The following is a 17742-nucleotide window of genomic DNA, read 5'->3' on the forward strand; positions in this document are numbered from 1 at the left end:
ACAGATGAATAGCAAGTAAGCAGATGGAATCAGTCATCATAAACCTCTCAAGAAAGGAAGGCCCAGGATCAGATGACTTCATGGGTTAATTCTGCCAGAACATTAAGGAAGAATTGAAACCAAATTAAATTAAAAAACAGAAATCATATAAAATATGCTCTCAGAGCACCTTGGAATTAAGTTAGAGATCAATAACAGTAAGATGGCTGGAAAATCCCAAAATATTTGGAGATTAAGCAACACACTTCTAAAGAATACATGGGTCAAAGAAGTCTCAAGAGAAATTTTAAAATATCTTAAAGTAAAATAAAATAAAAATACAACTTATCAGAATTTATGAAATATAGCAAACGCAGTGCTCATAAGGAAATCTATAGCATTGGATGCATATGAAGAAAAGAAGGAAGATAAAAACTTAATCACCTAAGTTACTACCTAATGTAACTAGAGAAAGACCAATGTAAGCCAGAAATCAATAAATAAACAAGACAATAGTGATGTCATAATTAGGAAGATGGTGTAAATGGGCAAAAATGCCTAGAAAAGAAATCAAAAGATAATGTCACAATTTAATAGACAGCTGTTAGAAGCACAGCATTTAGAAATATGAAGGAAAACATCAGAAGAAACAGGTTAAAGAATTAGATGTGGTCCTCACAGGGAATATTTGGTGAGATGGGGGTGTGGAAAGAGAAGGATAGCAAATGGACTAGGATTTGAGTTCATAATCATAGGAGACTTTAGTCTTCTCTGTCACACTTCAATTTTTATGAGCCACTTATAGTTATGTATTACCTAAATCATTAAATATTTAGAAACAGACAATACTTGAAAATATGATCAACCTCGTTCAAAAACATTAAGGTCAAAACTGCAAAAAGGCACTATATAGTTTTCTTTATGATACCTATAGAGATTAAAATGTTGAATAAGATCCAATGTGGATAAAAGTATAAAAAAACAGGTTTATATACACCATTTTTGAAACTTTTCAAAAAATTAATTTGTCACAGCTTTCAAAATCTTAAGTACACTTGCTGTTATTTGTACACATACTCTTTGAAACAGTAATACCACTTATCAAATTATCCTATAGATAGCTCATAGAAATGCTTGGATATGTGTGCAAGAGCATTCACTGCAGCATTCCTTGTAATAAAACAGAAACAAAAATATTCCTCAAATGAAGGATTTATGAAAATCCATAATGTGGATTACTGTGGAGTCACTAAAAATAATTATACTAATCTATGTGTGTTAATAATAAAACCTGTCCAAAATATATTAACTGATTATCCAATTTCTATGAAGAAAAATCTATATATTTATTATTATTATTAAGTAAAACTCTAAATTCCAGAAGTGTGTTTGTTAAAACTGATAGAGAAATATAAAACTAATACATGGAATGAGTCTCTGTCAATGTGGTGGCAAATAAGTTTCTCATCACTGCCTTCAAAACAAAGCCCCTCATCTTCCCAGGATAATCTACTGAGGATGCTCCCTTAACTTTCTGGTCATTTCAGTTATAGGAAAAAATCTTACTTCATTAATTACAACTCGTTTTTATGTGTTACAAAGTCCAGACAAGTCCAATTTTATCCTTTATTGCCTCATGTAACAAAACTATCCCCAGCCCCATCCAACTTAGGCTCAGAGCTGGGCTTGGAGAACTGCAAGATAGTAGGTTACTGTCAGCATAAGCAGCTCTCTCTCTCTCTCTCTCTCTCTCTCTCTCTCTCACACACACACACACACACATCCCCTTTCCTTCCCTCCCTTGATTTTTCACTCCACCTTCCCTATTTGTGAATCTTCCACACTCAGTGCAACTGGAATGGAGATTAGAGGAAAAGAATTATTTCATAGTTTCCCTACATGGCTGATGTACTGACTGATCTCTTAATTTTTCCCTTAGCCTCAGCCCCCAGTGACCTACCCACCTCACAGTTCCTCACTCCTAGGATCTCTTCTCTGGAGAAGGCAGCAACCTGGGGCAGTGTCTCATCAGGGCAGCTCAACCTCACTGCTTCCCCTTGCCCTATAGGCTCCATAAAATGGTGGGAAAGTAGACTTGCCTTTCTGTTTCTCTCTCTCTCTCTCTCTGTCTGTCTGTCTGCAGCCTCTTGAGCAGCTTCAGTGTTCCCTCCCACCCCCCACTTCCATGACTTCTGAAGCAACTGTCATTGACATTCTCCCTACAGCCCCTGGCCACAGTCACAAAGGATGCATTTCAAGCTCTCCCAAGAACTCTTGCACTGCTCCATCCCTGTGTCCTCAGAAATGGCCCTGAGTCTCAGCAACTCAAAAAGACTCCAGTTGGATAGTGAGAAGCCACTGCTTCCTTGCAAGAACCTTCCCAAATTTCTCTAAGTGATTTTCTTGATATCTCCTCCTACCTACCCTGGAATAATGGCAACACCTGCATAGGGAAGAAAAGAGAAAAGACCAAAGCACTCCTTATTTCTATAAATTCCCTTTCTTCAATACATTATCTTAAATTTCTACTTTTCTGTTTTATAGATTGGATGGTAAGGGTGGTGGCGGGGGTGGGAGAGTTGGATGTCCACAGACTAATTTAGCCACTTCCTAGCAAGCCCTTTGATTTTCTGTCTCTCTTGAAAATGTGCAGGTACTTTATAATACATTATTCTCATCTTCCAGGCTTCAGTCAAAATACCACAAAAACAGGAAATTCCCACTGAATATTCAATTAACATATTTATATAGTTATTAGGATAATATATTTATTTTTTTCATATACATGCTGTTGCTCTGACATTTATCTTCATTTAGGCAGCAGCTAGTGAGTTCTATGTCTCCAGAGCAGGATAATGCAGAAAAATATACAAGATTATTTTTTAAGAAATCAATTTTTTGGCTTTTGGTGTTCAGTAACAAATGCCCAAGTGTAAGGCAAAAAACTGGGGAGAATAAATGACCAGATAGGGCCATGCTGATGATCCAAGAAACAAACAAACAAAAAATGAAAGGTAGCAGCCCGTATAGAAATATGACAGTGACACAGATGAGCTGACCCCATCTCCTTGATGCTATTTGATCTCCCAGAATTAGAGGCAATCAGAATAATGGGAGTTCCATAAAAAATTAAATTTATGTATAAAAATTAAACTTAGATATTTGCACAACCAGAGGCTCTTATTTGAAATTGGGGGCCAGGCATATTTGCTCACTCCTGTAAACCCAACACATTGGGAGGCCCAGGAGAGAACTGCTTGAGCCCAGGAGTTCAAGACCAGCCTGGGAAACATAGTGAGACTTCATCTTTACAAAAAATGAAAAATTAGCTGGGCATGGTGGCATGCAGCCGTGGTCCCAGCTACTCAGGAGGCTGAAGCAAGATGATCATTTGAGCCCAAAAGGTTGAAACTACAATGAGCCATGACCTTACCATTGCACTCCAGCCTGGGTGATAGGGTGAGACTCTGTCTTAAAAATAAAGAAAGAAAACACACACACACACAATTTGGACCTTGATACAGTTTAGCTCTGTGTCCCCATATATCATGTTGAACTGTAATTCCCAGTGTTAGAGGAGGGGCCTGGTGGGAGGTGATTGAATTACAGGAGCAGAATTCCCCCTTGTTGTTCTCGTGATAGAGTTCTCACAAGACCTGGTTGTTTGAAAGTGTGTAGCACCTCCCGCTTTGTTCTCTCTCTTTCTCCTGCCAGCCATGTGAAGACATGCTTGATTCCCCTCACCTTCACCATGATTGTAAATTTCCCGAAGCTTCCCCAGAAGTGGAAGCCTGTATAGCTCACAGAACTGTGAGCCTATTAAACCTCTTTACTTTATCAGTTACCCAGTCTCAGGTATGTCTTTATAGCAGTGTGAAAATAGACCAATACAGATCTGGCATGTATCTATTTCATATAAATAAACAAACAAATATATTTATATAAATGTATCATATATAAATATATCAAGGCTAAGATATGTAGCCTCGTATATAAGACATATATCTTATAAGCTGTATGTATATATACACATATATGTATATGTATACGTGTGTGTGTATATATATATACTTAGAAAGTATATATGTGTATATATACACATATATGTAATGTCTGGAAGAACGCACAACAAACCATTAATGATGTTTATCTTTAGGGAGTAGAACAGGAGGATAGTAGCAGGGAATATGAACTTTTATTTTCCCCTTAGAAACTTCCGTTAAGTCAAATATTTTTGTAATTTATTCATTTATTCCACAAAGTATAGATTATTTTGTGAAAACGTAGTTAACAATTAACAAGGAACATACTAAAAAATACAAGCTAGAAAAACTACTTAATGTAATTTTTTCTAGGTTCTAGGAGAATAACAAAAAGAAGGAAGACTCAGTAGGAAAGGAAAGCAATGAAGAAGCCAAGAAAGAGACAAGCAACCCTGGAAAGAGAGTCAGCAAAGAGAGAAATAGAAACATTCATTTCAGGTATGGGTAGCATGAAGTCAAGGGCTTCAAATACTGTGTCTGTAGCCTCCACCCTTTTAGAGAAACACTGGAAAACTGATGTGCACGTAAAAGGAGACAAGCAGGTTAGTGAAGGAACTGGGAGACATATTGGCTAAGGAACTACAGCAAGTTCATGTTCAAATGAGATCAGAAGCTGTATAAAGACTGTAGTCACCTGCAAGACCTTCAGATGGCAGAAAATTAGACTAAATTTTTGCCTCTGTAGCAAAGAATTAAAACTGAAGAGTAATTAAAAGAAAATGAATTATATCCTTTAGAAAATTTTCTAAAAATTAGAGACATTAATTTGAAACCAATTGTATATATCTTTCAGAGGAGTTGGAAATGTTGTGAACTATTAATCCTTTGGCTTTGCTTTGGACTTGATAGCAAAAGTAGCTGCATGCAGAAGTAAAATTGTTAAGAATGTCACATAAAACATGAGAGTGAGCCCAGCATGAAGGAACAGCCTCTTCCATTGGTGAGGTACAATCGTCCTTATCTTTAATAAGAAAGAAAAAGTCATAGCTGTGACAACATCTAGATGAGCAGGGTTGCCTGACTTTAGGAACCCAAGAGAAAAGTTTCTGCAGATAGAATTCATGTATAAAATTTATGCATGAATTTATTATTCAGATAAGAAAAGGTATAGACACAAGGGCACTCCCTTCCTGCCTTCTTTTTTCCTTCCCCTTAGTATCACTGTCTACCACTAAGCAACAGAAAGATTTAACTCTGAATGTCAACCCTAAACATTTACGTGTTAGCACAAGCTCCCACATATTAGATGTCTGATGGCTAAGAAGTGTTCAGAATAGCTTAGCATGAGAATCAAATGTTGGCATTATTTTAGAATGGCAAAATAATAAGCCAAGAATATTCTAGTCCCAGTTCTCTTCCAGACATTAATCACAAGAAATGAGCCCTTCTAATTATCTTTAATTTAGGAAAGAATTCACAAATGACAGCTTGTTATTTGCAGGTCAGAATCAAGACAGCATGTACCATTTAACAATCTTGAAGTTGGAAAATTAAACTGAAGGAAAAAAGAGAGACTGGATAAATTTCAAATGGGTAGTTGTTTTCTTAGGTATTTGCAGGAGCACTTAATAACTTAATTGCAAAGGTCCTTTTTAAAACAAGAAAGGCTATTCACACCTATCTGTTGTGGCATTAAATAGTCATTCAGAGTCTTGGTTAAGTGTTCTCTGTTGGAATGAGAGATAGCACCAAGAGTTCTCGAATAAGAATCCTAAGAATAACTAGTTGTGACTATTGTTATATAGCTCTGTGCAATTATATATGCTTTATCATATATTAACTTGTTTAATCATCACAAGAACACCCTCCTTCCTGAATATCCTCTTTGTATTACAGGTGAAGAAACTGAAGACTGGAAAGGTCAATGTCTTAGCCAGAGCCAAGTGGCTAATTCAGAGTTTAATACACATTTGACCTCAAACCCATAAACATTCACCTTTGAACAGTGCCTCCCTCTCTGAAATACTGGTTCTGTCATTAATTATTAATTATTGATTAATTTCTCTTGATTTTCATTTTCTCCAATGCAAAATTCTATTACTGAATTACATGAATTCCAAGACCTCTTTCTGATCTAACATTCCATCATTCCTCTATTAAAAAGATAACATAAAACCAGAAACAAAGTATGTAATTGTAATGCCAAATTTTTAAACATAGTTGATTATTCCTCCTTGAAAATGTAAATACTACATGAAGCATCAACAAATAAACCATTAGGTCAATATTTACTGAGAGTTGACTCTCCATCAGACGGATGCTTGTAATTGACATGGACGGCAAAATGATTTTAAAAAGTAAGATTCCTGCCTTCTTGGAACTCAGAGACAAATGTGGGAAATGGGCAAGTCAAGAAACAATTTCAAAATCATATGCTAAGTCAAGAAACTGGACATGAAAGAAGGGGCATGTAATAGACACCAGCAAGTCAGGAAAGGCTCTCTGTCAAGGGAAATGCACTTTGAAGGACAAGAATTTAACCAAGTAAGTAAACAGGAGAGAGAAAGATGTTTCATGCAGAGAGAGTTGCAGATATGAGAATAAGCTAATAGCCTAAAAGTTAATTTGCATACTGTAACCATTCAACTCTCAAAATTTACCCTTATTTGCCACGTAAACCACAGGACCTAATGTAGCAGAAGTAATCCTAAATAAATCTGTTCCACAGTTGAGCAAAATGATTTTCATAGATGTTAAGCAACATGACTAAGCCATCCCAATTGTGGCGGATTCCAGAGTGCAAATCCTATGCTGTTTTCCTCTAATCATCACCATCTTCTTGTACATTTCTTTCTTGAGGCCCCAGCTGAACATAAATAATTCTGGTGCAGAACACTGGACAACTGAAGCAAAACTGAGTAATTCAAAAGAAAATATATGCATACAAAATCAGCTGAAAAACCAGATATGAACCTGCTCTAAACCCATTTCGAAAGCCCTCCTTGAATCTGTTCTGCAGCCATGTATTACAGGCATCTCAAGGAGATTTTTTTCTGCAAAATGGTAGCTGGAGGAGAATTTTCTCTCCTCTGAGGTTTAAGAGGGCAAGCCATCAAGCCCACAGAACTGTAAACGTACAATCAGGCTCATTTTGTATAAGCAAAAGCATAATTTTATGTGCGGCTTGGCAATCATGATAATTTATGAATTTATATATTTTAACAAGGTATACCCACCTATAATTTTTGAACCAAAAAGGTAAAACAAACTTGAGTTTTCCTTACTAATTTTTACATCTCAAGGAAGGAATGATTTTTTTCAAATGTCCACTTCATGACATTCACTTCTTAACTGCATGTTTGGTGTATTGAGAAAAAGCAAATGCCCTTAAGTGTGTGGATTTTATATTTAGCAGGTGTTTCCCCAGACTTGACTGGGTTTGAAAAAGGTGCAGACATGTGAGTCACATTCTCAATGTCAACAAAAATGAGAAACAATACTCCAGAGATTAAGGCCCCAAAAGAGAGATGCAGATTTTTCCAAAGTTTGATGCTATAAAAGCAATTTATGTCGGAACATGTTAACAACTTTAAAGCAGATATTAGACAACTGTGCTCTCTAAAGATTTTGACTACCCTGCTTCAAAAAACTGTTCATCTTCTTAATTGTTAAGTCCTTTCTCAGAAAGTTTCAGAGTCTCACCACGTGACATGGCTCCCTTCTCCAACCTCAGATTACGATGAACATATTCAGTTGAACATTTCACCTAGCAGCATTTTTCCATTTTAATGGTATAAGCCATACTCTTGGTGTTTCTCCTAACCCAGCTGAAGTGGCCTATGTAGATATTTTTCTAGAGGAAAAGTTCCTTTCCAAATGGAACTCTGATGCTAATTCTTTTGTTTTTAAAGATGGGAAGATAATGTTTACCACTAAAATAGCAATAATTTTGTTAAATTTAATTAATTTTGAAAAGTTATCATAAACAACAAATGTTAATCAGGGAGATAAATAGAGACTTAAGGTGGGAAATACGTTCATTCCATAAAACCCTTTATTCAACATTTATTTAATAAACATTTACTGAGTGCTATGTGCAATGATCTGTAGTAAATGAACAGTGAAGGACCAAACAGACATGGACTCTTGAAGTTATAGCCCAAAAGGGATGACTGGTCATTTTTTTAAAGTCTACATACACAGAGCTTGCAAGAGATGATGTGAAGAAAATAGGTGAGTACAATGGCAAACTGGAATAAGTGGCATCTGCTTGGAGAAGATAGAAAAACTGCCTGTAAAGAGGTGCTATTTCTAGCACTTTGGGAGGCCGAGGCAGGCGGATCATGAGGTGAGGAGATCGAGACCATCCTGGCTAACACAGTGAAACCCCGTCTCTACTAAAAAATACAAAAAATTAGCCAGGTGTGGTGGCGGGCGCCTGTAGTCCCACCTACTCGGGAGGCTGAGGCAGGAGAATGACGTGAACCCAGGAGGTGGAGCTTGCAGTGAGCCGAGATCACACCACTGCACTCCAGCCTGGGCAACAGAGCAAGACTCTGTCTCAAAAAAAAAAAAAAGAAAAAGCCAGGGGTGTTATTTGGGCCAAGCCCTATAGAATGGGAGGACAGTGTCCACCTGAAGACTCATGTCAGAGTGTCACTGGCAGGACAAGTCTCTGAGGAGGGAAAGGAGAAGCTGAAAGGAAGCCAGTGAGGCTGGCCACAACCACCCCAGACAAACACAGATATTCTCTCTGTGTTACAAAGAGTGTTACAAAGTCCACCCTTTGTAACAATGAGCAGCAACCTTCACCTGGAGAAAAGGGTGCTGAACCACTCACACTCCTACGGCTCCATGTAGAGCCCCCTTCCTCCTACTCTCTCTTAAGCAGGGGCTCCTTTTAAATGGAAGCCTTAAATACTGTGTAGTGGTGACACTGAAGGAAACATCCACCAAGCCCTCAGGACATGTCAGGGAATGTAAATACTGATCCATCTGCAACTCATTTGCTGACCGTTTAGAAAGTAGACCAACAGACAAACTTTTGACTGATGGCTAGTTTTTTGTTTTGTTTTGTTTTTAAATCTTGCTTATTGGTAACAGAGTCATCAAAACTGCTATGTTTGGGCAGGGGCCTGTGGCAGTTACTTGATGAAATGCAGCAATTGACATTAAGAATCAAAACACCATATAAAAGCCTTTAGAAAAACACATATGGACATGATAGTCAATAGTTGTCCAAAAAAGATGATATTGCTTATTCGTAAGTTAATATCAGTCTGAGTTGGATTTAGAGAATTTCAAAACCCTTTCTATTCCAACCAATGTATGACGTATATACTAAACATTGCTGTAGCATCTGTGCCCTATAAACTACTTCTTTGGTATCACAAGTGAAGGTAGATAATAGATATATGAAACAATTCTCAGAGTCCACTTAACTTTTCTTTTTTAACTAGAGACAGTTACTTGTAGTCTTACCAAAATATGTTAACACAAACCAGCAGAGAAAAGTAGATAAACCATAATGATAATTACAACTGAATTTATCCATCACAATAATTCTAATGATAATTGCTAATCTTGGTGCTAATTCACCCAATGAGAAGAGTCCACCAAGGCTATGCCACTTCAGGATATAACACCTGATATCAAACTTGGGGACTGAGAAGGATCTCAAAATGCATTTGAGAAGTAGAAATCAGGAAATTGTTACTTCTCTTTCTAGTCAAGTCCTCAACATCCACGTCAAGTTTTATCTTTGAATGTGAGGTGAGAGAGCATATATTTTTCTGAAAAGCTTACTAATTTCCATGGTTTTCTCTACGTGTTCTTATCTGTAGAATGGGAAGAGTTAACACATGGAAAGTAGAGCCTGCCTGTGAATGAGCATATCCGCTGACAGATATTCTTCCAGCCACTGTTTTTCACCCTGCTTACTAATATTATTATTATCATTTACAACAAGTATTTCTGTCTATGATGGTTTTGAAAGGACTCTTACATAGTGTCCCTTAATAAAAAGAAACCCATAACCTAAAACAATGACCCTATTCACATGGCATTTTAGCTAAGAGCCTAAAAGGTCATGTAGGAGATCGGTCAGTGTGGTGGGAGAAATTATAGGGAAAGGGTGCAAACCTTCTGAAAGGTCAGAAGGCTCTGCATAGCTTTGGGGAAGAATAAGCTGAAGGCAGCTGTTCTCTTACCCTGAGGCAGAGGGCAAGGATTAGGTACAAGGAAGTGTAGGGGAATTTAGGTACAAGGAAGTAGGTACAGGGGGAATTTAGGTACGATGAAGTGTAGGGAAAACAGGCTTCTTTACTTATGTTAACCAGGAACCGACGTTTGGTAATTATTTATTTCAGGTGCTTTAAATTATGCCTAATCCCTAGGATGACACGAAGCAAAGTCACCCTTGCTTTCAGGATTACAGAAAATCAAGAATTACAGTAACTTGTAAAAGGCTCAAGCTTTTATGTAATTAAGCTAGGGTTCAAGTTCAGGCCTCACTCACTCTTAAAGCTGTGCCTTCTCCAGCTCAACAAGCACTGTCATAAGTAGTTGCCTCCTTACTTTTTCTTAATTGTGCCCTTCCTTTCCCAGACTTTATCATGGCCAAGTTCAAGCCCTTATCATGCCTCATTGAAGCATTAAAAATGGTTCCAGATTTGCCCCCTTCAAATACACCCTACACACTGCCACCAGAGTTATATAACAGCAATGCAAATTTAACTGTGACTGCTTTTCTTATGTCAACAAATCACTTCAATTACATGCCAAGCTTTCATCCCAGCCTGTGAAGCCTCCATGACATCTGCCTGAACTTCGAGAAACCCACATCTCATGTTTTAATTTCTGGTAATAGGAAACTATATTTGGTTCCCCAGGCACACCCTATTGTTCATTCTGCACTGCATTTTTTGCTCTCTTTTAGTGGAATAAAAGAGAATTTTAGACACGAACACGTGTGACCAGGTTTGGGGTGGAGAAAAGGTGATGCCTTCCATGACTAAAAATCATCTCGGACACCTTTTCCTCCAGAAATGCTGGCCACCTCTTATTCCTCAAGCTGAATAAGAAGAATCTCTTTCAAACTCACAGCGCCCTGTGCCTACTTCTCTTATTATTATGAAATGTTCTATGCATATTTGTATTTCATTTAGCTTTGTTTCTCCAGTACTTGGTAATAATAGAAATTTGGTAAAAAAAAGGTTGAAATAAACTGAACCAACTTGCCCAAGAATAACATCTAAGAAATAGAAGAATCAGTACTTAATCTATGTGGTTAAAGATTCAACTGCATAGTCCTTCTTGAAACATAATATGGGGCAGAAGAGCTAGATCATGCCCCTTCATAAACCTACAGTAATTGTCATCTTGGGAGCAAATAATAGAGAAATATTTGTAAACATGTTATAAACCGTTAGTATCGATATGTTGTAGATCTCTGCTAATTTCTAGTGTGGATCACTGTATTTCTGAAGTGTCTGAAATACAGCACCAAAGTTTGCATCTAAATGAAATATGTTCATACCCACAATGCCCTTTAGTAATCGTATAATTACTGCATTGCCTGGTACTGTTTACAGACATTCAGTTATTAAATACAGATTTATATGCAAGGAAGGAAATCAGAATTTTTCTTGTTATGCTCTTTATTGAGAAGTAATTGAAGACTTAAATAGAAAACAAAGCATGAAAGACCTTCCACAAACCAAAAGTTAAACATACATTAAATGATCATTATCTTTTACCTTAAGAAAATTACGAAAATGGAGTATATTTTTTCTACTGCCTATAAGGGGTGAACATATATATTAAATATTAAAAGAAAAAATTTCAAATCAACTCCTTGAGACTGATATTGTCTCCTCGTTGAATTTCAAATTAAAATAATTTCCCCTATTGAAAGAAATGCCTCCCTTTCTTTCACTGGATCCCTTCTTTCATTTGCCTCTTAGCTGTGAGTGTCTCTTGGATGCCAAAGAGACTTTGGCTCTTTTAATCTCTTTTGAATTCTGTAGATTTCATCAAGGAACTTCACTTCAATTATCACTCAGAACCAGATTACTACCAAGTTCATGACTTCGACCCATTTGTCTCCTCTGTCCTCCATTCTTTTACAAAGATCTCGTGGACATTTGCAGGTGGCTATACAGGAATTACCTTAACCTCAGCATATCTGATGAACCTGGTCATCTTCTGCACAAAACTTAGTCCTTAAACACACATTCCTTATTCCGGTAAATCACACCACCCAGTTTGCAACTAGCTTTCCCCTGCTCTCTCCCCTACATCCAGTTTTTACCTAGTCATGTTGATTGTTCTCCCTAAACATCTCTTAATCTGGCTCCTCCTCTTGTGAGGAGGAGCTTTAGTACTTTAGTGCTTTAGTACTCTATGTTTTTAGGTTATTCTTTGGTGCTTTCAAATACTAGAGAATAATACTGAGAAGAATAGGAAAACTTTCCTGTCATTTAAATATGCAGAAAGTATTATTTTTAGGCATTTAACAATTGTTACTGATGCTCTTTCTGCTATTTCCTTAATGAACTTCCTTCTGGAAGTTCAAAAAAGAATTTTTTTGAAATAGGAGACAAAAGAAGTCTGGGCATAGTGGCTCACGCCTGTAATTCCAGCACTTTGAGAGGCTGAGAGGGGATGATTGCTTGAGCCCAGGAGTCTGAGACCAGCCTGGGCAACATAGCGAAACCCCATCTCTATAAAAAATACAAAAGTTAGCTAGACATGGTGGTGTGTGTCTGTAGTACCAGCTACTTGGAAGAATCCCTTGGGTCTGGAGGTAGAGGTTGCAGTGAGCCAAGATTGTGCCGCTGCTCTCCAGCCTGGGTGACAGAGCAAGAACTTGTCTCAGAGCAAGACCTTGTCAAACAAACAAACAAAAAAACAAACACCAAAAGAAGGAAAGAAGCAACATTGCTAAATTAAAATTTATACCTTTATACATACCTGAATTCACCACATTCTTAAGTGGCAAAAATATCATTTCTACCTCTAGGCGTTATCCTTAACAAAAGTATGTATGAAGCTGAGAGAGCCTAAAAGCGCTCTAGGTTCATGGTGCTATGATTAATCACTGGGAAAGGCTTCCCCTTCCTTGGGCACCTAGATTTGTTTAGCCTTCAGGGTAATGCACCTTAGTAAGTTATAAAATGAATGAGGAATTTGCATATCCTTTATAAAGTGGTACTTGGGCTTTTGTGAATATAAGCTTGTTTTCTGGCAGAACAATTTTGTGGAAAAGCTACATATGGAAGTAAAGTGTCAGAAAATTGATTCCCTTAAAACTTTTCATGTTTAGGTATCTTGCAAAATGTTCACATCCTCCCAGGTTGGCGCCACTACTCTATGCTATATTGTACCTCTCAAGATTGGGAAGGATGCTAAAAGCTTATGAAAATTATCAGTTAGTAAGTTACTGATTTACAAAAGCTCAAAAGTGCCTCAGTAAAATAATAAAATCTAGTCTTATTGTCATGGTTAGAAAAAAGACATAAGGAAGATAATATGATTTAACCCAAGAAAGAGTAATAGCATTAGACAATTTCGTATCATCCTGCCATTTTTCTTAGGATTGAAGTTCTTTTGGTCCTCCATTGCTGCCCCACTTGCTCTTTCCAGGTATCCATGTACTAATGTATTTCATTTGCTGCAGCAACATACATTCCTTTAGGAACTTCCCTGGGTAGAGTGGAATCGGAGTCTGCTACAGTGATCTTTTCTGGGACGTTTTCTCAACCTCCCACCCCAGGCTGAGCTCACAAAACCTAAATGTAGTAGCAGTTGTAGACTCCTCTTACTGTTTCTTTTACTACACGGTGAGAAAATGCATTAGAGAATAACAAAGAAAACTTATCTTTTTGTCACCTTGAAATTTTGAAGTCCAACTATATTCAAAGCACTATGGAAACCTTGCATAATGATTGGTTCTTTAAAACATAGTTGGATTTTAGCCTATTTGCTTTTATTGTATTGAAGAACTATTTAGCATTAGGTTGGCATGTTTCAGAGGTTCCAAATATAATTGTATAATGTTTAGTGTTAGACTCAACATTCAAAAAATTCTAAATTTGCAACTAAGATATATTGTAATTGTGTTCCACTCAAAAAAACAAACAAAAAAACCCTTAATACCTAATTAGGATACCTTGCCACCAGGTGGCAGGGGAATGCCTTCATTTCATGAACTGAACTACTTGGTAAAAACTATTGTTGCTATTTATTTCATTTATTTGCTTTTTATTGAAATCTAGGATCAATTGGAGACCAGTATTAGCGAGGTGGTAATCATTAACAATTTTAATCATTGATCGATATAAATTACTCTCCTGTATCATCATGACGTTTTGATGACATATCAACTATAGCATCAATCATCTTCTCTAGTTTACTGGTTGATAACTAATAGTCTCTGGGGGTCTTGAAGACCCTTTCAGAGGCTTCGTAAAGTCAAGAATATTTTATCACTAATGCTAAGACATTTTTGCATTTTCATTCTCATTTTCTCATAAGTGTATGTACAGTAGAGTTTTGCAGAGGCTACAAGACATGGGATAAGATTATCATACTGACACTTAAAGGAATGTATTATTATTGTATACTTGTATTTTAAATTTTTTCAGTTTTAATTTCTAATGTGGTACATATTGATAGATATAAGCTAAACAAACAAAAATTATTTAGGATCCCCAATAATTTTGAAGAGATTGAAGGAGTCCTGAGACCAAAATAATTTTAGAAGTACTTCTCTAAGCAGTTAGTTAACTCTGATTAAATGTATTCTCAGCAAACTAACACAGGAACAGAAACCAAACACTGCATGTTCTCAGTCATAAGTGGGAGTTTAACAATGAGAACACGTGGACACATGGAGGGGAACATCACACACCAGGGCCTGTCAGGGGTGGGATCTAGGGGAGGGATAGCATTAGGAGAAATACCTAACGTAGATGATGGGTTGATGGGTGCAAGAAACCACCATGGCACATGTCAACGTATGTAACAAACGTGCACGTTCTGCACATGTATCTCAGAACTTGAAGTATAATTTTAAAAAGTGCATGTATTTTTCTCTCTCTCCCGAGGATAGGAATTTTTATCAAATTTACCTTTGGATCCTATCCCATTGACAATTTAGCAGTGACCATGCATAATAGGTATTCAAAAAAGAAAGGTTTGTTAAAAAACAGTACTGCTAGCTGAGAGATATTATTGGAATAAAACAGGTATTAATGGAGACTTTAAAAATAGGTATTTAAAGTTTCCTTATTAAAGCTAAAAAACAAAATAATTAATTCTAATATACATCTTCAGGTAAAAACTTAAACCACGTATAATTTAGTCCCTTTGAAATTAAAATGCAATAGCACTTTGCTGATGAATATTACCTTTATATTCTACAAATTTGTATCTCCTATGCAAACTTTTGTTTTTTAAGTTAGTGTATTTGATAGGGTTTGGCTCTGTGTCCCCACCCAAATCTCATCTCAAATTGTAATCCCCACATATCGAAGGAAGGACCTGTAATCCCCACGTGTCTAAGGAAAAGAGCTGCTTGGATCATGGGGGTGATTTCCCCCATACTGTTCTCATGATAGTGAGTGAATTCTCATGAGATGTGATGGTTTTATAAGTATTTGAAAGTTCCTTCTTCATGCTTCTCTCTCCTGTCGCCATATGAAGAAGGTTCTTGCTTCTCCTTCACCTTCTGCCACGATTGCAAGTTTCCTGAGGCCTCCCCAGCCATGTGGAACCGTGAGTCAATTAAACCTCTTTCCTAGATTACCCAGTCTCAGGTATTTCTTTATAGCAGTGTGAAAATGGACTAATACAGGAGATTGGTACCAACATAGTGGGGCACTGCTATAAAAATAAGCTGAAAATGTGGAAGAGACTTTGGAGCTGGGTAATGAGCAGAGGTTGGAACAGTTTGGAGGGCTCAGAAGAAGACAGGAAGATGTGGGAAAGTTCAGAACTTCCTAGAGACTTGTTGAATGGTTTTGACCAAATAGTGATGTGGGCAATGAAGCCCAGACTGAGGTGGTCTCAAATGGAGTTAAGGAGCTTGTTGGGAACTGGAGTAAATGTGACTCTTGCTATGTTTTAGCAAAGAGACTGGTGACCATCTGTCCCTGCCCTAAAGATCTGTGGAACTTTGAACTTGAGAGAGATTATTTAGGGAATATGGCAGACGAAATTTCTAAGCATCAAAGCATCCAAGAGGTGACAGAACATAAAAGTTTGGAAAATTTGCAGCCTGACTGTGTGGTAGAAAAGAAAAACCCATTTTCTGGGGAGAAATTCAAGCTAGCTGCAGAAATTTGCATAAGCAACAAGGAGCCAAATGTTAATAGCCAAGACAATGGGAAAAATATCTTCAGAGCACATCTGAGACCTTCATGGCAGCCCCTCCCATCACCAGCCCAGGGGCCTAGGAGGGAAAAACTGTTTTGTGGGCTGGGCTCAAGGACCCACTGCCGTGTGCATGCTCGTGATTTGATGCCCTGTGTCCCAGCTGCTCCAGCTCCAGCTTAACAGGGGCAAAGTACAGCTCAGGCTGTTGCTTCAGAGGGTGCAAGCTTCAAGCCTTGGCAGCCTCCATGTGGTGTTGGGTGTGCAGGTGCACAGAAGTCAAGAATTGAGGTTTGTAAACCTCTGCCTAGATTTCAGCGGATGTATGAAAATGCCTGAATGTCCAGACAGAAGTCTGTTACGGGGTGGAGCCCTCATAGAGAACCTCTGTTTGGGCAGTGCAGAAGGGAAAAGTGGGGTTGGAGCTCTCACACAGAGTCCCAACTGGGGTACTGCCTAGTGGAGCTGTGAGAATAGGGCCACTGTCCTCCAGACCTCAGAGTGATAGATCCACTGACAGCTTGCACCATGCACCTGCAAAAGCCACAGACACTCAATACCAGCCCATGAGAGCAGCCGTGGGGCCTGAGCCCTGCAAAGCCACAGGGGCGGAGCTGCCCAAGGCTGTGGGAGCCACCCTTTGCATCAGCATGCCCTGGATGTGAGACATGAAGTCAAAGGAGATTATTTTGGAGCTTTAAGATTTAATAACTGCCCTGTTGGATTTCAGACTTGCATGGGGCCTGTAGCCCCTTTGTTTTGGCCAATTTCTCCTATTTAGAATGGGAGCATTTATCCAATGCTTGCACCCTCATTGTATCTTGGAAGTAACTATTAATAACTTGCTTTTGATTTTACAGGCTCTGAGGTGGAAGGGACTTGTCTCAGATGAGACTTTAGACTTGGACTTTTGAGTTAATGCTGGAATGAGTTAAGACTTTGGGGGACTGTTCAGAAGACATGATAAGTTTTGAAATGCATAAAGGACATGAGATTTGAGAGAGGCCAGGGGCAGAATGATATGGTTTGGCTCTGTGTCCCCATCTAAATGTCACCTCAAATTGTAATCTCCACCTGTTAAGGGAGAGACCTGTAATCCCCATGTGTTAAGGGAGGGAGAAAATTGGATCATGGTGACAGTTTCCCCCATGCTGTTCTTGGGATAGTGAGGGAGTTCTCACAAGATCTGATGGTTTTATAAGTGTTTGACAATTCCTCCTTCACACATGCTTCTCTTTCCTGTGGCCTTGTGAAGAATGTGCCTGTGGCCGGGTTCAGTGGCTCATGCCTGTAATCCCAGCACTATGGGAGGCTGAGGCAGGTGGATCACAAGGTCAGGAGATCGAGACCATCCTGGCTAACACGGTGAAACCCTGTCTCTGCTAAAAATATGAAAAAAAAAAAA

The 17742-nt window shown here is 38.1% G+C and overlaps 1 long non-coding RNA gene across 1 annotated transcript; it reads left to right on the forward strand.

The window, feature by feature from the left end:
- Nucleotides 1-606: 606 nt before the first annotated feature.
- On the forward strand, nt 607-6000 carry LOC105740012. Its single transcript, XR_001116023.1, has 5 exons — nt 607-670; nt 2205-2373; nt 3694-3736; nt 4335-4460; nt 5859-6000. It is a non-coding gene; the product is annotated as an uncharacterized LOC105740012 (long non-coding RNA).
- Nucleotides 6001-17742: the final 11742 nt, after the last annotated feature.

The sequence above is a fragment of the Nomascus leucogenys genome, chromosome 7b, assembly GCF_006542625.1.
Source record: "Nomascus leucogenys isolate Asia chromosome 7b, Asia_NLE_v1, whole genome shotgun sequence".
Classification (NCBI taxonomy): Eukaryota; Metazoa; Chordata; class Mammalia; order Primates; family Hylobatidae; genus Nomascus; species Nomascus leucogenys.